This window comes from Schistocerca cancellata, chromosome 3, assembly GCF_023864275.1.
Source record: "Schistocerca cancellata isolate TAMUIC-IGC-003103 chromosome 3, iqSchCanc2.1, whole genome shotgun sequence".
NCBI lineage: Eukaryota > Metazoa > Arthropoda > Insecta > Orthoptera > Acrididae > Schistocerca > Schistocerca cancellata.
The window spans coordinates 759,930,118-759,949,994 of NC_064628.1; the positions used below are offsets into that span (position 1 = coordinate 759,930,118).

General features: G+C 43.0%; 1 protein-coding gene and 1 non-coding gene across 2 annotated transcripts in view; both read right to left on the reverse strand.

Moving 5' to 3' along the window:
• The window catches only part of LOC126175782 (uncharacterized protein PF3D7_1120000-like), a 341,800-nt gene that overhangs the window by 157,491 nt on the left and 164,432 nt on the right, over positions 1-19,877 (reverse strand). The window lies entirely within an intron of this gene.
• Positions 6,574-6,648, reverse strand: Trnas-cga (transfer RNA serine (anticodon CGA)). Its single transcript has one exon. It is a non-coding gene; the product is annotated as a tRNA-Ser (tRNA).

Below are 19,877 nucleotides of genomic sequence, written 5' to 3' on the forward strand. Positions count from 1 at the left end.
TGAAACGCGTACGTTTCATATGTATTCATTACCAGCGATGGCGAGGCATGACAGAATCTCTGACCAGAGAGTTATTTATCGTTGCTAGTCTGCACTTGACCGCGCGAGAGTCCAGTAGTAGCACGTAGCGAGTCGGCAGGAACAGTTGCGAGTTGCACTCTGTCTGCAGTAGTAGTCAGTCGGCAGTTGTAGTAGCAAGTGGACAGTTGTACCGAGCAGACGTCGGCATGCGTCGGCGGCGCGATCTTGCCGCGACTCTGGTCACGATTCAGGACGAGGTGTAATATTGTAATAGGTAATGAAGCAGCATTGCGCTCAACTAATAACGTATGTTAATTGTAATTAATTTGTTCAAAAAATGCCCCAATAATAATTTTTCTATAAAGTAACTTTTTTAAAGAAAAAGATTCATTTCAAGTTAAATAATATTTCCTATGCATTCCCTCCAAGAATCAAAATTAAATATAAGCCAGCTTTGCACGAAGCTATGCCAAAAAATAAGAGCAGATACAGATGCAGCTTTACTGAGGTAAGAATTTTGGTTTAATTATTTCACAGGGCCGTAGGTCAGCGCAGCTGCCCTTATAAAATTTGTCAGGTTTAATTATTTCTGTTCAGATGTTACATTCAGTTCATGCTTCATTATTTAATTAACATTATTGTGGGTTTTATGAGCAATGTTCATTCGTTAATGTTTGTGAGAGTTTACATTCGGGACATTGTTATTCTTTAATTTTGCAAGGAGGTTACACTTGACTCATTTTTATTATTCAGTTTTGTAGGAAGACAGCATTTGGTACATTTTTTTATAATAATTGACTATTTTTAATATTTCTGCCGGGAGGTTACAACATGACAGGAATATGTTGTCGACCCACCTTACTTGTACACTTGGCGAATGGGTAAAAAGATTCTTCTACCTTGCCCGATTTCGGTTTTCTTGTGGATGTGATAATGACTCCCAAAAAGTGATGAAAACATAAGAGTTTTTCACATAAACTGAAAATAAAAAATTAAACTTTTCATTCGAGGAAAGACTTGAAAACCAAGGACCTCTCGTTGCGCAGCTTCTCACGCTAACCACGGGACCACGGCGCTCCTGCGCTGACACTATACTTGATGTTGCCCATCTTGCACATGGACTACTCAGTTTGTATATTTTGCTTATTTTTTTCATATGCCACACAACTTCTTGTTTTCTCGAATGATCTGTGTTCAGTTTTTCAAGGCCTGTCCGCTGTGACAACTTATAACTAAATCTGAGGGGGGTATGATGGGGAGGTTCCCTTGTCAGAGCCCTTTGAACCGTTACGGGATGCGCCTTACAAGTATCAATTGAACAATATGGCTGTCGCCGAGCAGTTCTAGGCGCTTCAATCTGGAACCACGCTGCTGCTACGGTCGCAGGTTGGAATCCTGCCTCGGACATAGATGTGTGTGATGTCCTCAGGTTAGTTAGGTTTAAGCAGTCCTAAGTCTAGGGGACTGATGACCTCAGATGTTAACTTCCATAGTACTTAGAGCCATTTGAACCATTTTTGAACAATATGTGTCCTTATCACATTTACGTCAAAGCATTATGGTACACGTCACGTTACAGTTGTAAAGTTCACAAAAAATGTTCGAATACCCCATGGTCAGCTTCAGTGCATTTGTGCACTCTTGGGAGAACATGTTGTGTTGCTTGTGCGAGTTCTTCTACCCGCTCACTGATGAGGGCAGAAGCGTCCACGATGAGACCAAAAAGAGTATCTCTCGTATTCGTCTTTCGTTTGTACACCACAGACTTCATACAGTTCTGTAAAAAAAATATTTATGACGTAAACTCTGACGATTTTAGTGGTCAGTTAGATGCACTACCACGACGAATCCAGCTATTAGGGTAAGCGCGGTTGAGACGTTCTCTCACACGTCTAGTAAAATGTGGATGAGCGCCGTCATGCGCGCCGGCCGCTGTGATCGAGCCGTTCTAGGAGCTTCAGTCCGGAACCGCGCTGCTGCTAAGATCGCAGGTTCGAATCCTGCCTTGGGCATGGACGTGTGTGATGTCCTTAGGTTAGTTAGGTTTAAGAAGTTCTAAGTCTAGGGGACTAATGACCTCAGATGTTAAGTCGCATAATGCTCAGAGCCATTTGAACTACGTATTTTAGAGCCGTCATGCGCGTGGGGAGACGAACGTCCTCAATGTGTTCAATAAAGGAATTTTCTCAAAAAATGAAAGTTATTCTCGCCTGTCATTCGCTCTTCTAAAATGACTGGGCTTATCAACATGCTACCTATCAAGGCGCACCGAAAATTGATCGAAAAACGAACTTGGAGATTTGTTTCCGCTGTATCGTGTGGATTTTTCTGCCTCGACGATGATTATTACGTGAGTTCTTGACTCCATTCTGTGTAAACACAGAATCTGCTCCGATCCAAAGCGATACACGTCATTGGTACCGACATGAGCCACCACCTGCAGTTGGCTGCACCCTGTACTCTTCATGGCACCCGGAAGCACCCTTTCCACATTCGGAATGACTCACGAAGTGCACACTGGCTTCCTTCCCCTCCTTGGCAGCCATGTTCCTAAGGGGCCCCACTACGCGCCTAAAGTTGGAGCTCCCAACTACCAGCAAACCCACCCTCTGTGAATGCCCAGACCTTGCGGGCCGAGAAGCTTCCTCTGGAACAGGGTGGACGACTGCATCCGGCTCAGAGACATCGTCAGCCACAGATAACCCCCGAAACCTGTTCGTCAAACGAACTGGGGAGGCCCTACGATTGGCTCCTCGGAAAATTTTTCGCTGCCTGTCAGACTTTGGAAAGATCTCCCACTCGACCACAAATGAGGGGTCAACCTCAGTGCAGGCAGTAGGTCACAGCAGTGGACCGATCGGATAACACGTGAGACGTGCTCGACGTCTCTCGCATCCCCGGTCCGATCCCCCACAATGACGCCCCTTGGCAGCCGGCTCAAGCTGTGTGACGGAAGCCAATGCAGCCTGGAGCTGTGAGCGAAGGGTCGCCAGCTCTGCTCGCATCTGTACACAGCAATCACAGTTCCTATCCATTACTGCAGTCGCTCCTGTTTGAAGCTCGTAAAAATATGTAACAAGCGAACGGTGTACTCGCCTTATTAGTAGCAGCAACTAGCGGCGCGCTCTCGCTGACGGTCTAACTGACACTGAGCTGTTCTAACCAAACGAACAAAATCCTGCACGATACGAGAGTCGATACAACGGTCGATAGCAACGGCGGCACTGTACACTGCACTGTTATTGAAATAAAAGGTTGTGCCTAGTAAACACTCTAACACGCAATAAATTACAAAAATAAACTACTAACTGCACAGATAACTGAAAATAAGTCGCTCCTGTTTGAAGCTCGTAAGAATATGCAACAAACGAACGGTGTACTCGCCTTATTAGTAGCAGGAACTAGAGGTGCGCTCTCGCTGACGGTCTAACTGACACATTGATGGAAGGATACGACGATTGTCATTTAAACAGCGACAAAATTCAAATCGTGTGACACTGTCGCCAACAGGAAAATTGTGGACACGCTGTAGGTGAAATGGATACTTTTCTGCATGTAATGTTCGCCGTAGACATGTCCGTGGGGCATCGATTCGTGCAGAAAGTCGCCATGTGCTGGTGGTAGGACTACACTGCTCTATTTCAACAACGTGTTGCTGTTCCTGGACGGGCTGTTGAACTACACGTTCAGAAGAAAGATGGGAACTTGTAGGAATACACGTTTAAAGCAGTGTGCTCTAAACTCTGGTAAACACGCCACGATCAGGAAGCGCGAAGCGCCGACGGTATTCTTCGATAGCTGCGGGAGTGATACCATCGCAGAAGCCGTAAACATACACCTTATCTGCATACAATTCATTAGCGTATGGCATTCTAGCCAGCGCGTGTGGAAACACAGTTAACCGATGCTTCTCTGTAATACGCTTCGCACTGCTTCATTCACAACCCACCGTGGACTACTGCGCGTTCAGCATGCTAGTTTAGTGGCCGAAAGACTGAGATCGAGACTGTGTGATCAAAAGTATCCGGACACCCCCCAAAAAATACGTTTCTCGTATTAGGTAGATCGTGCTGCCACCTACTGCCAGATACTCCATATCAGCGACCTCAGTAGTCGTTAGACATCGTGAGAGAGCAGAACTGGGCGCACCGCAGAACTCACGGACTTCGAACGTGGTCAGGTGATTGGGTGTCACTTGTGTCATACGTCTGTACGCGAGACTTCCACACTACTAAACACGCTTAGGTCCACTGTTTGCGATGTGATAGTGAAGTGGAATCGTGAAGGGACACGTACAGCACAAAAGCGTACAGGCCGACCTCGTCTGTAGACTGACAGAGACCGCCGACAGTTGAAGAGCGTTGTAATGTGTTATAGCCAACATTGGACGATTGAACAGTGGAAAAACGTTGTGTGGAGTGACGAATCAAGGCACACAATCTAGCGATCCGATGGCAGTGTGTGTAGTGCCAACAGTAAAATTCGGAGTCGGTGGTGTTATGGTGTTGTCGTGTTTTTCATGGAGGGAGCTTGCACTCCGTGTTGTTTTGCGTGGCACTATCACAGCACAGGCCCAAACTGATGTTTTGAGCATCATCTTGCTTCCCACTGTTGAAGAGCAATTTTGGGATGGTAATTGCATCTTTCAACACGATCGAACACCTGTTCATAATTCACGGCCTGTGGCCCAGTGGTTACACGACAATAACATCCCTGTAATGGACGCCTGCACAGAGTCCTCACGTGAATCCTATAGAACACCTTTGGGATGTTTTGGAACGCCGACTTTGTGCTTGGCCTCACCGACCGACATCGATACCTCTTCTCAGTGCAGCACTCCGTGAAGAATGGGCTGCCATTTCCCAAGAAACCTTCCAGCACCTGACTGGACGTATGCCTGCGAGGGTGGAAGCTGGACACAAGGCTAAGGGTGGGCCAACACAATACTGAATTCAAGCATTACCGCTGGAGGGTGCCACGAACTTGTAAGTCATTTTCAACCAGGTGTCCGGATACTTTTGATCACATAGTGCACTTTTCTCTTTAGTTAAATTTTCTGGATTTTTGCGGAAAACAGTACAGTCATTGCAGTTGCTTGCGTTAGTGACTACAATCAAATTTTAAAGACACTGCTACTTTCTACATGCATAAAAATAAAAATTCACTCTTTGATATGCCATATATCGGCTTTTTGCAGTAACGAACTATTAAACTGTTAATTTTGAGGTTGTTCTCACTTGTTGATGTTTTAATATTAATTGGCACGTGAATCCTCATTTTATGAGATTTTCTCACTGACTGATGTCCAATATGTTTGGAGCATCCTAATATGATATGATCGGGATCTCCCTAGTCTTTTGGATGTTCACTACGGGTTGTAGAGACTGCCACTCCAGTACGGTACAGATGGCCAGGGTAACAGGTGTGTTCCAGCCTTAATCTAATAAAAGATGTCACATATTTTCTTGGGAGATACTGTTGGTATAGGACGCTGAGCTCAAGCGAACGAAAAGCGCATTTTCTGCTGCGATGTTTGCCACTGAGTTTCCCATTGATCGTAAGCCTCTTCTTCTGATATGTGCAAATATGGTTCAAATGGCTCTGAGCACTATGGGACTTAACATCTGAGGTCATCAGTCCCCTAGGGCTTAGAACTACTTAAACCTAACTAACCTAAGGACATCACACACATCCATGCCCGAGGCAGAATTCGAACCTGCGACCGTAGTGGTCGCGCGGTTCCAGACTGAAGCGCCTAGAACCGCTCGACCACACCGGCCAGCCGATATGTACAAAAAGTCGCAATATGGAAGCTGTGTAAATAGTGGGTTCCCTTATTTGATACTTTCTTTAACAAGACCATCCACTACTTCACTACGCCGAAAATCTGGGTCTCCTTGTACTCACATTAGATGAACGGATTAATTTTCTTAGCTAGCATTCGTTATTAGTTGTACCACATGTTAAATATAGCTGTTATGATCTTCCAACTTCCGATGTTTTAATTGCTCCACAGCACACAGAATTAATATTTTGTTCCCTTTTTCAGTTGGCGCTGATGACCTCGATGTTGAGCGCCCATAAACCCCAACACACACACCTTTTTCAGTTCCAAACTTCATTGCTTCTGTAATTATTATTACTCTTATCATGCAAATACTACTTAACGGTGGTAATAAGAACATTTTAGCTATCTGCAACCTAGGGCAATAATAAGCGCAACCATCTCCCTCATTTCTTTTAGATCCGTCAGTATATATAGGCAAAAAAAAATGTGGCCATTTGATGTCCAGGTAATTTGTTACAGCACTGTTAACTGTAAACTCTTTACGCAACCTGTCTGGTAGATTAAAGAGTTCAGGTTGTCAGAAAGTTGTGTGACATTTATTGTTGAACGCGGATAACATTCGGTCATTCCGTGCCAAATCTGAGACACCTGAAACCCTTTACTCACAATGGTGTTCGTTTACCCTCTCCTAGATAGCCTCTATATGCCAGTCGTTTAGCTTTAACAATGACGGGACAAGAAACTTCCTGGCAGATAAAAACTGTGTGCTGGGCCGAGACTCGAACTCGGGACCTTTGCCTTTCGCGGGCAAGTGCTCTACCAACTGAGCTACCCAAGCACGACTCACGCCCGGTCCTCCCAGCTTTAATTCCGCCAGTACCTCGTCTCCTACCTTCCAAACGAGGTACTGGCGGAATTAAAGGTGTGAGGACGGGGCGTGAGTCGTGCTTGGGTAGCTCAGTTGGTAGAGCACTTGCCCGCGAAATGCTAAGGTCCCGAGTTCGAGTCTCGGCCCAGCACACAGTTTTAATCTGCCAGAAAGTTTCATATCAGCGCACACTCCGCGGCAGAGTAAAAATTGCATTCTGGCCAATGACGGGACTGCTAATTACTACGGATCTTTGAAGCAGGAACTTTTTAAAACGAGAAGGACATTAGTTGGTGACGGCTTCGTTGCTCCTAGCCGCTGCCTAATAACCCGAAGTAGACGTACATTTAAATTTTTTAATTACTGTCATATCCCTGGTACATGCTATATTTTTAAAGATTCTTGTGTAGCGTTCTCTGCGGGGAGAGGCTGAAAAAAATGTCAGGCCTGCGGAAGCCTATTTTGTGAGTCACAGGAAGGCAAAAACGTCGACATTGGATCAATACGGTTATTAGTTCTAGCAAGAAAGCGCTGCAGGCCTGACTTGAATCCCGGTGTACAAGTGTTCACTAGCGAAACCGTATTGCACAGATAATTAAGGCTAAGTAGCTGAAAGCTTCATTTAGGTTAATGAGTTAGTATTTAAGGGGAACTCATATTCCCCGGGTCGTAGCCGAGTAGCTATCAGCCGTCAGTGCAACGGCAGTGATCGCTTACTACCCTAATGTGCGCCGGCGCGTGGGAACTAGTCAATACTGCAAGCATACGATAGCACTTCGCCGCGCCTAGTAATTCCGTAACCCACCAAAAGTACAGCAGCGGGATTTGTCGATACCTACATATCTGTGCCTGTAAACCCGCAGGGTTTCACTTTTCATCTACTGCCTCCAGATAAGTTTGAAAGAACTATAGATGTAGTTCCATAGAACACTGTTTCGGAAGCCAACTGAAACCGTGTTTTTTAAACCCATCTGGGCGCAAGTATACTGTAATTTCTCTCGACTGGAAACAGTTTGGTGGGGTGTAGGAAGAATCGAAGGTGTAATCTTAAGTCACGCTGCGTGAGATCCAAAGTCGTATGAAGTGATGTCTTGAAATCAAAACGAGAGTGGCGTTTCGATCCTCTGTTATCCGATTAAGAATCCAGAGAATTGATATTAGTCTCTTCGGCTCTGCAGAACTATGCCGATTATGTACTGAACGTAATAGGTGCTTATTGGCACTCATGAGAAAAGTAAAATTCATTAGTTATCATTGTCACATCCAGCTTGCTGACATCTGATTTGCTGTGGAATGAATTGGACAAGGTTCTGAATACAAGCAGACTTCAGTACCCAACTGCTCCTGCCACTACAACTTGCACAGATCGATCATATTACTTGCGTTAAGACCGTGGCGTTTGGCATGTTGTTGTGTGTGGAATTAAGTATCTTCAATAGGACTCCTGTCCAGGCACTTTGCGGGATAATGTAGGTGAGTTATCATACTGTGGCATGCCTTTTGTTGTGCGGTCACGGCTTTGCTTGGTGAACATGATAATTATAGCAATTATATAATACAACTGTCCAGGTTAGAACACAACCATTTGCAGCTATTTCAGAAAACAGATACAAATCGCTTCTCTTTTGGCATTTCAGCCACCGGCCATCTTCAAGAGAGCGTACGACAGCAAGAATAAATTACCAGAAATTTACGAGGGGCGTTCAACAAGTAATGCAACACATTCTTTTCTCGCCCAATTTCTACTGAAAAAATGCAATTTTGTTGTGAGATATCGTGGAATCTTCCCGTTTCAGCCCTGTAGTTTCATGAAGTACCGATAGATGGCAGTGCTGTACGTAGCCTTCAAAATGGCGTCTACAACGGAGGTCCGTTCCAAGCAGAGAATTGTAACTTTAGGCGAAAAACCAGAGCATTTTAGATGCACAATGTCTGCGGGGACTGGCACTGAACAAAAGCACGGTATGTCGTTGGGCGAAGCGTCTGTCATCATCGCAACGAGGTCGCTCAAACGTGTCCAATCTCCCGCGTACCGGCCGGCCGCACACAGCTGTCACTCCTGCAATGTTGGAACGTACGGACTCTCTCACTCGAGGTGACAGACGGATCGCAATCAAACTTCTCGCTGCAAAACTGACAGGAACAAGGAGCGTACTTCGGGAGTGTCGGAAGCTGCACGCGGGAATGGCAGGCTGCTCATCGAGCAACCGTGCGTGTCCCGTGCACGGCTGCTAATTCGACAACCGCTTCTCGCTCAGCACCGCCTTCGAGGCACGCACTGTTAAGTCTCTGAACGGATTATTATGTTTGGTGTTCTCGCTCATGATGCAATGATCAACTCTCAAGTGTATTGTGCTACTCTCAGGAAATTAAAGGAACTTCAGCGTTTTGGTGCTACAAAAATGCAAACAAGCTTCTCATTCTTCATGACAACGCAAGGCTTCATACAACTCTGCAAAACTTCATTGGACTGTTCTTCCTCGTCCTCTCAACAGCCCAGATCTCATACATTCCGACTTTCATGTGTTTGCTCCAATGGAGGATCCACTCCATAGAAGGCAGTACAGGGATGATAGGGTGCAGCAAGACGTTGCCTCCGACGTCGACCATTCGACGGGTCGTAGGCCCTCACAGTAAGGTGGCGTTACGCCGTCGCACTGAACGGAGATAGGATTTTGTAGCCAAAAGAGCGGGGAATAATATGCTGTATTGGAATTCTAAATAAAACGAATCTGCTTTCAGAAAAAAAATGTGTTGCATTACTTACAACGGTCCTCGTAATATTCTTTCCCCAGAGCTGTCAATCAAGTTCGTTTCTCCGCGAATCAGAGCGCTTCCTGATTTTTCGCAATGTGTGTGTTTTGAGATGTTCAGCATCCCAAAGATTAAGATAGTACATGTGCAACTGTTTTCTGATATTCTGTTCTTCTTATTGTACAGTCCGTTGAAGATTACCAGTGGCTGAACGCGTAAAGAGAGATGACTCGACATAAAATATTGGTGATCTACACAGGAGTGTTGCGCTACATACACTACTGGCCTTTAAAATTAGAACATCAGGAAGAGTAACTAAGAATGAAATTTTATTTATTATGCCTAAAAAAATATAATAAGAGCAAAACATGATTAAATTGTTCGTATTTGGGGGTATTCATAGTGCTAAATTTAATAAGCGGATCTGCCATCTCTCGTAGCAACAATGGCGCTAACTCGGCTTGACATGGAGTCAATCACAAATATGTCATCCACGCCATATGCCATAGCTCATCGGTTGTAGTTGCTAGTGAACAGTAGCGTGTCACCGTCAGGGAATCTTAGTGAGTGACAGATATCGAGAACGTGCTAAGGCAACAGTCGAATATTCTCTGTATCGAAATTAGTGAGGACAGCACGGTCCGTTATCTTGTTGAAAGGTAACGCAAGGAAACCTCGAAAATAGGACACCGCCATCAGTTTGTGTCGATAGCTGAAACGTAAACTGTTCGAACAGTTCGAGTCGTGCTCAGATACAGACGTACTTGAAACTGAAAACCTGAAACAATAGAAGACGCATTCTCTAAAAACTTATACTTATCGCAAAATGTTACAACAGATGGCGCAACTAATCATCTTTTCATACAGGTGAAATATTCATTTGTGTCATTCCGTTGACACTCAGTGATTCAAGTATGCCTTTCGGTTTCAAGTGGTGGCAGTTTTCCATGTGGCTTGCATTCGGTATGAGTATCAACAAGACACAAGGCCAGTCACTTTGTGTGGCAGACGTTAAACATCCCGGGAAACGTCGGCCACTGCAGCTAGTTAAATATACACTGAAGTGCCAAGATAAGTGGTATAGGCATGCTTATTCAAATACAGAGATATGTACACTCTTTGACATAAAACTTGACCGGCGGCCGGCCGCTTCAGAGGCTAAATCCGCGCCGATCGCGACATGGGACAAAGAAACTGGCCAACTCGCTAATTCTCTAAGTCCGGTTATCTGCACAATCTGGCAGCACTGTAGACTGCGGCACTTCCTGGAGGAAAACTTGTCCCAAGATAGAGAGACTCTAGGCTGATTACGCCTGTGGTCTAGCGGTAGCGTGCGTTGTTTCTGTTCATAATGTCAGTGGATCGAGAGCAGCTGGCATAAAATATTTTTATAGCCTCTTCTGTCTGAATGCTGAAGACGTGAATGTAATGGTAGCGCAGATTCAATCTATTTCGCTTTGTGACACACCGATATCAAAATTTTATCTAGTAACGATTTCGCGGCAGATTTCCTGCAGACTGTCCTCCTCTGGACGCCGTATGCGGCAAAGCTCCGGGATCCATTTGCTGGCTACTGGCAGCGGCCGTGGCGACAGCAGCGGCGCTGCACTCCCCCGTTCTTTATCGAAAGCGCCTGCTACCGCTCATCGCTTTTGATGATTTGAAACGCTTTATTATTAAATGTTGCTCCACAGAAAATTTCTACAATTTCCATTCACGCTCAAAAGCAACGGAGACAGACGCCCTGATTAGTAGGCGGGTAATCGGCAAGAGCTGAGTATGGCCCGAAATTAATTTTATAGACTGGGACGAAATTAAACCACCTCACTACATTCGATGAATTTATAAATGCTTCATACCTCGTTTCTTTTCCTTTCAAACTTAATTATTTGTGCAACTTTTGGTCAATGATTGGATGTTTTCGTCAAGCCAGAGTGAGCGTCTGTGGTGTAAAATGTATTACAGTTCTTGTTTGATTCCTTATGGTAAGTCTATGCGATAAACTGTGTGAATACCTTGCAATGCATGCTCTGTAGCAGTGCAGGCACACTGCACATTTGGAGTTCCATGTATGGGTTCATGAAGTATTTATTGTTGATCGGAAGTGATAGTTAAGGTCATCAGATTTAATCCAGATAAATTTGTCGTTTTGAAGGTTTCAGAGAACGGAAAGGAATTGCTAACGCCGGTGTTAGAAAACGTCTACAGTTAAATACTATTGCAAAAATTTAGAAGATGTGAACTATATTAATGAACATGTGCACTTCATAAACAACCTTCTGACATGTTAGACCTATATGACGAACAAAGCTCAAATTTATAGCGTTGACAGTCGGTTTGAATCTTTTCAGGACCTATTTTACAGTGAAGCACCTTGGAATTTGCAAAGCAGAAATCCATGATATTAACTTAATTTACTAAGTCGAAATCGGACGAAGATTGATGTTTAAAGGCATTCTTCAGATTTCGCATAAGAAATGTTTACTAGCAGTTTGCAACTCCATTAATTAAAATGGAAAATAAAATGTTTTAGTCAGCGGCTTCTACCGTGATTCGAACTTATAGTACAAGCACTGCAACGCACAAGGGAACCTCTGAGCTAACGACACACTGGCGGCCAGAGGCGGACTATAGTCACTGCGATGTTGCCTGAGCCTCAAAACGCAACCTTAAACACAGAAACAGAGGAGGTGGAGATTACTGTTTTAACGTCCCGTCGACAACGATGTCATTAGAGACGGATCACAAGCTCGGATTAGGGAAGGATGGGGAAGGAAATCGGCCGTGCCCTTCCTAAGGAACCATCCCGGCATTTGCCTGAAGCGATTTAGGGAAATCATTGAAAACCTAAATCAGGATGGCCGGGCGCGGGATTGCACCGTCGTCCTCCCGAATGCACACACAAACAGGTGTTACTTATGTGAAGAACGCCGTTCTTGGAGTCCAGAAATTAAATATACTTTCTAATTGTGTCATCTTGCAGCGGATTATATCGTACGAGTCTTCGATGTGGAAAACGAATGTTAAGTGAATTTAGCGAGGTAACGCCGACCTACACCCGGAAGTAAATGCACTATCAGAGTGTTGACAAATACTTGCTACGACGATGCCATTTCTCGGCTCTCTGACGAGGCAGCTCTTCAGCGAAATGCTTGCCGTGATTCTCCGATACGGTTCTTCAGAGTGGAGACGCGCGCGCACGTTTGGTTTTTATGCGGCGTTCTCCCCTGGTGGTTTCTGACGTCGCCTTGTGGGCTATGTATACATATGAGACATTCAATTATCATTAATCCAGAATGATACAAGTTTCAGCTTCCGGCGTGGAAGAAGGCTGTTGATGCCGACATTATATCATTTCAACGTAGGGAAAGCAAAACGGATCATTCAATGTTTCTCATTCAACATAAAGCATGTGAGATAAATTTCCGTAACGTTCATAATCATCTAAAAATACAAACGAAGTAAAAATACACCGGAATCTTATTCGAATTGAATATAATGTAAGATACCAAACGCTTTGCACCTCGATGTCGAATCTGTCCACTTGCAATCGTTTGCAGCATGCACATAGATTGTCATGATTACCACGAGAATGAAGAAATATGTTGGTAAGGATGGAAGCAAGAAGAGACGCAGTCAACAAATATTCTATTCCTCATGGCATTCATTTCATTTGACACGTAAGAAGAGGTAAAGCGGGAATTTACTTTCGTTAACACGAAAGATATGCCGCACATATTGATAACGAGGAAGTCTGCGTCTTCATACGTTTCCTCCTTGAAATCTGTATGCTCTATTATATACTAAGTAGCCCGATCATTGTTTCAGTAATGTGACCCTCTTGTTTGACCCCGTAACGATGAACAGATTCCAAATGCATGTCTCTGCGTGAAAGTAGCTGTTCGAACCCTTCCTGGGTTGTTTTTTGTGTTTTATTGCTTGGAATTCCTGAAGCAGACCACTGTGCCTTCCCCCCTCGTGGGTTAGGTCTCAAAACTAAACCGCTTTGTATCCAATGGCATAATTTATTCATACAGCATCAGCATAAGACTCTTGCGAGTGAGAGAATGACAATAACAATCGTAACAAGAACAAGCAAATAATGAATGATGTTTATTCCAACGCAGAACGAGAATGGCTTTAAATATAAAAATCTATATCTATATCCATATCTATTGATCTTTGAGTTGGCACAATGAAAATATATTCTTAGCATTTAGTTACTGAATTTAGTTCTGGATGTTTGCAGAGAAAAGGAAAAGTCGGTACTTCTCGCTAGTGTAATATAATGTGAACCAGCAACTACCCTTTCCTTAGAACACGACTCAAGCAGGTCCTCAAGTAGGCACTGCTGCACTCTGTTCCCTGACATTGCTCTGATGACGGTTAATGCAGATAGTTCCGATTATGAAATACAAAACGTATTGCAGGTTAGTTCCTAGGATAGTAACATTAAATTTGCGTTGTAGACGGCACATGAACGTGACGACTATCCATATTACTCATCAATATAAAAAGACAGTATTTTGGGAATTTAGCAGGATTACTCAAAATGAATTCTGAAATTGGGTGACTGACCGCACAGGTGCTAAACGTCGTCAAGAGTATACGATGTCCTAATCGCATTAGGAATATGAAGATCGTCTTCGACAGCTCGCAACTTTCACATAGCTAACCCCACCCTACTCCAGACAGCTCTCGGTGGAGTTGCACTACGTTGCCGATGTTATGGAAGGCCTTCAAACCGACAACAGACCACATATTGAAAAATACAAGCGAATTCTCTTGCAGCGTAAGCTTATTGTAACTAATCTAAAAATTATTGGAGAGGAACATTGTCCTATTCAAAAAAGTAAAATGTTACACACTGTTGACGTCAAACGGACATTATCTATGTCCCGTCTTGTGTCCTACTCATCTATAATATCAAGTGTACTATGAAAATGATTATATATAATGGATTATAAGGTAATGCATTGATACCAGATGGTGGGGGCCGGCCGATGTGGCCGTGCGGTTCTAGGCGCTTCAGTCTGGAACCGCGTGACCGCTACGGTCGCAGGTTCGAATCCTGTCTCGGGCATGGATGTGTGTGATGTCCTTAGGTTAGTTAGGTTTAAGTAGTTCTAAGTTCTAGGGGACTGATGACCTTAGAAGTTAAGTCCCATGGTGCTCAGAGCCATTTGAACTATTTAACACAAAATGACATTAAAAATTTAAGTTATTCACGAGCAGCTAGTTGAGAATATGTATGAACATTAAATGACACGACGAACCGTCATGTTCTGCATATGGATTCAAACCCAGCTCATGCAGACTAAGCAAAGATTTCGTGACTGACGGAAACTAACAGTCATTCCTGATTAGGCATACAGAGAGTGATATACCTCGATTTTAGACAGTATCAGTTAGCAAATATCAACTTTAAATTGCATAACGCAAACATTTTTAACAGACGCGAATTCCTACCCAGCATCTATTGTCCCTGTTAACGAACTACGAGAGATGTTAAATATTGCTTCTTCACAAGTAACTTACTTGAAATGCCGTGAGGTAAAGCTGTGTGTTGGACACGGATTCGAACCCGGAACCTAATCGGATTGCTATCGAAGCACAGTCAAATGTGACATATCGGAATTTCGCGGCAGTAACTAGATGTTATAACTGAAATGACGAGACGAAAAATTAATTTTTTCCTTCCCAGGACTCCAACCCGGCACCTATCGCTGTTATATTCTAGAGAAAACTAACGTTAAATATGGGTTTGTTGCACCAGCAGTGACATGTGAGCATGTTTGAACTGAAATAATATGACGAAGAGTTCAGCGCTCACTGGGAATAGAGCCCCACACATATCGTTGTTGACTACACACAAAGAGACGTCAGCTACCGAATTTTTCTCCACCAGCTGCTCAGAATAGCATCTTGAACTTACAGTCATCTCGCAAATAGTTCTGTGTCTCACTGGGAGTTAAAAACGTCAGATATCGTTAGTGTGACAGCGAATGAAAATACATTAAAAATCAAAATTATTATCCACCAGCAGACAGGTGTTCTCATGCTAGAGCTTGATAATACATAATTAAATCTTTAGTGCCGGGCCAGGATTCGATCCCATTCACGCATAATATGTGAAGGTGTTGAGGAATCTGCAGTTTTGAACAAACAACAAATTGTAGCCGAGCTGTATTGCCACGAAGGGATCAAATTCCGCGTTAAGGGCGGTCTGAGTTGCATTCCCAGTTCAGAACCAATTTTATCGACATACAGAAGCTCAAATAAAAGACGGAATAAGTGTCCTGTGACCATACATAGCGTTTGTGTCGTCACTTGAAATAAATAACTAGTATAAGAAAGGTTACTGGTGGTAGAGTTTCTACATGTCGCCACTCCAGACTTTATTGTGGTTCAACCTACCGTCTACTTGGTAAAGAAGGAATATCATCTTTAATGTGAATTTTCTGACCATGCAGCCATTATATCTCCTTCACTTGGTGTAGCCAGGAGAGAATGGAATCTGTCTCTCCCTATCTAAAATCATTGACAGAAGTGGGAATCGAACCCAGACCATAGGTATAACAACCTACCATCCGTCCAACAGACCACGAAATCCTCTTCTCTGCGAGTCATTTTTCTATCGTAACGCAGTTGTGCCACACTGGATGAGAATTCTGACACACAGGCTCCCTGTAGTAATTTGCAGCATGTTCAGTAAATTCATTTACTTGGTTGACCGAATCACCATGAACTAGCTGCCTCGGCTACCCAGTGCATACATTCGACTATTTTGTAATCACAGAAATAAAATCACGTTACTGCCACCTACACACAACTGCCAACATTGTAGGATGCAGAAGTTTAAATAAGAAGTGTTCCTTTTCACTTGAGCTATTCTATTGCGCTATCTGTTACTAGAAAACGTCGTTCAGTCCAAAAGAAAAGCTGTAACTGTTTGTCTCTCAGAAGTCAAGACATGGCCATATGCATAATCTCACAGTGCTGTGGAATCCAAAAGTTCTGAAGGAATAGTTGCCGAGCTCTGGAGCTGTTGTAGTTCCGTGTCAGCTTGTAGCATAGATAAGATGTCGCGAGTTCGAATACATTCAGTGCTACATTTTTTAAAACGCAATTCTGCTCTCTGCTGAAGTTATCAATCTAATGGAACTTTGAACAAATTCCCTTCACTTCTCAACCCAAAGTAGTCGCATGTGGAAAAAGGACTAACTACTGTGACATTTTGTCCTATTCAGGTTTAATAGACAGCAGGCAGCAGATGCATCTCGAAGATGTGCAGGGAGAGCGCATCGTGCCATAATATGTCAGAAAAGTATTTTCTACATTAGCCGTCGTGTGGTAGTGATATTTTATTCTTCTTCAAACTTTGATTGACAGCTTTAACTCAGAACAAATTTTCTACATGCATGTAATCAATAAACTGCATGTGCATTGTCAGACTGTCATAGATAACATCAGAGAATTCGCATATATCGTTGATGATTAATTTCTCTCTCATGTTTACTATTGTTTTAACAACACTAAAGGAAACCTTACGAAAATTGTGCACTGTATTATAAGAAATGAAATAAAACTAACGATGATAACCTTACGACGAAAGTATCTGTACACGAGCATGCCTCTATCGACACGAATTAGTAAAATACTACTCACTTAGATTTTGATAGGGTCTGTGTTTAATTGGTATGCTGTGTCATACTCAAGAGGTATGCAAATGTGGCATTTCATAAATATAGTTACGTATTCCTAGAAACCCAAAATTCGCTTGTCAGCAGCGGAAAGAGGCGTTACCTGTTGTGCAGCATTGTAAGTTTTTCAACATTGCACTATGAGCTGAAAGCATTTTCTTGCGATTTCCGTATTGATGTTTGATCTGACTGCTTGTAGCTCTTTCACAGAAGGGATAAAAACGTTTCAGTCAGTGAGACTGGAACTGCGAACCGTAACAGACGCTGTTTCACATGTCAGCACGTTACCACAGAGCTGGCGAGGGGGTATGGGTCTCAGCTTCCTATTACGACGGCAATAGTAACTAGAACTCGTAAACCGCTATTTAAAGGTCGAGATTAGTTGCGATTTCCACCTGCAACGACTTTCTTGGGCTGAAAACCGTAAATTTTCAATCTTTTGTTACCCTTCAAGCTATAATAACTCTGATTATTCAATGGAAATGACAGGTAAAATCAAGTGAACTTTGAGGCTTAATTCCGTGCACACCAGGAAGTAACTCGTCGATCACAGAGTTGCCAAACATACGTTGCCTTGTTGCCAAATCTCAGTTACAGTACCAGCAGGAAGAAGACGAACCGATGTGATCCTACAGCGGTCTGGGAAGTGACCATAGCTGGTGTCTCCAAGTCGCGGCTGCTACGGCCTGGAATACGTAATGCGTCTGATTCGCTTTCTGTAACTAGGTTTAGGGACTGGAGCGTAGTTACTAATAATACTCAGAACTGACTGCAAACTGAGCATCATAAATCAGTAACTCTCATTGTTGTTTTTATATTTCTTTCGTAAGTGCACTCAAAACTAAGAAAGTCATTCACAGGCGTTTTCCTGCCTCGCCGATAGTCGAGCAGAACATACAAATAAAAATAAAAAAGAATGTGTGTGTGTGTGTGTGTGTGTGTGTGTGTGTGTGTGTGTGAGAGAGAGAGAGAGAGAGAGAGAGAGAAATAAAAAGCAATGAGAGAGTGTGTAAAAAATTGTTGTAAAGAAATTGAATCATGGTATTTAAAGAAATCTTTCATTAAAATGACACGTTCCACATCATTACGAAATGTCGTATTCATGATCTATGGAACAAGAGTTAATCTAATGTAATGTAATCTAATCTAATCACATCATATTGATTATTAGCCATGAAGAGTCATGAACTACCGAAAGTTTTGCCAATACCAGTAACCAAATCTAAACTTGAAAATAAAAGACGACAATTTTTGTAATAAACTGTGACTCCTATCAAGACCCTTTCATCCCTGTTATCTAACCACGAAAGATGTCTGATATACCTCCATTCTGAAGTAACAAAGTGTGCATGCATTTAAAGATGAAGTGCATGATGTGAAGTTCTGTGACGGAGATACGAACCCAACACGTAATCCGATTGTTAACTAAGAAAAAATCAAATGTTACGTATCGGTTTTTCTTACGAGCCGCTAGGTGTCTGAATCTAAAATAAGGATACAAACTTTTGTGCCTAAGCGACAATTGAACTGCACACCTACCGCGCATCCACGAATATAGCTTAAGTATCAGTTGCTTACTCATGAACAGTAAGATGTGTGCGTGTTTGACCAGAAATAACGACACCTGTTGCGATTGTTGGCAACACATGAACAGACATTGAAATTGCGCGTTAATTTTCACTAGCAGGTGGGTGTGCACTTGATAAAGCTAGAAATGAAATTATGAATATTTTTGTACTGGATCAGGTTTCAGACCCACATACTTACCTTTGGAAGAGAGCTAGAGAAGATTGCAGTCTTGGGAAAAGGAACGAAATGACTGAACTATACTGTTCCGAGAGATTCAGATCCTCGAAAGAGGAGATACGAATTCGAATCACAGTCCAGCACCAAATTTTTAAACGTCTCTAGTTCAATCAAGTACAAGTAAAATAAGAGCCCTGTCCCTTTAAATGGCTATCGGTTCATCAAATAAAATAAAATTTTCTAATGTAAGTAAGTTTACTGGCGACTGTATTTCTGTTTACCATGACTTCCGCTTTGTCATTTCCCAACGAAAACTGGCTCTGCTCAGTTGGTTATGAAGGAACGTGATGTTTAATGCGGATTCTGGATTATAACGTCTTTCTCGTGAGGTTACCAGAGGTAAAATAAATCTGTTTGTGCCTCTTAAAAGTAAATGCCTGAACCCACGCATTGCACCTGTGATAGCTCGTTCCACCAGACCATTGTGGCCACATTACCCAGCCCCAGGAGTGTGCTGTAACGGATGATGTGCTTAGCTTACAAAATTAGTCACGGTGGAAAAAATGCGAGTCTATTAAATGGCCAAGTAGAAGCAAGCTTCTGACGCAGAGATTATGCTATTCTCATGTCAGCAGGATGTAAAGACTCTTCTAGGCATCATAGGCTGGATGTGAAGCCATTTTGATTTTTCACAAATTCAGCAAATTTCTTAGTTCGAGAAAATCCACTGTGAAGTGTGAAGTTGCCGGATAATTCGATTATTACTGTTATTATTACTATCATTTTATTCGTACCGCTGATGGAACACGACCGTAGTCTTGAGGTAAAACGCGAGACCAGCTAATATGACGTCTGGCGACCGAAAGCACATATCGACAGAATTTTTATCGCCCCTTTCCTCTCGGTGCTGAAGCTATGAGTGTAATTCAAGCGAATCTACAATATCATATTAGCTGGTCTCGCGTTTAACCTCAAGACTACGGTCGTAGTCTAGAGT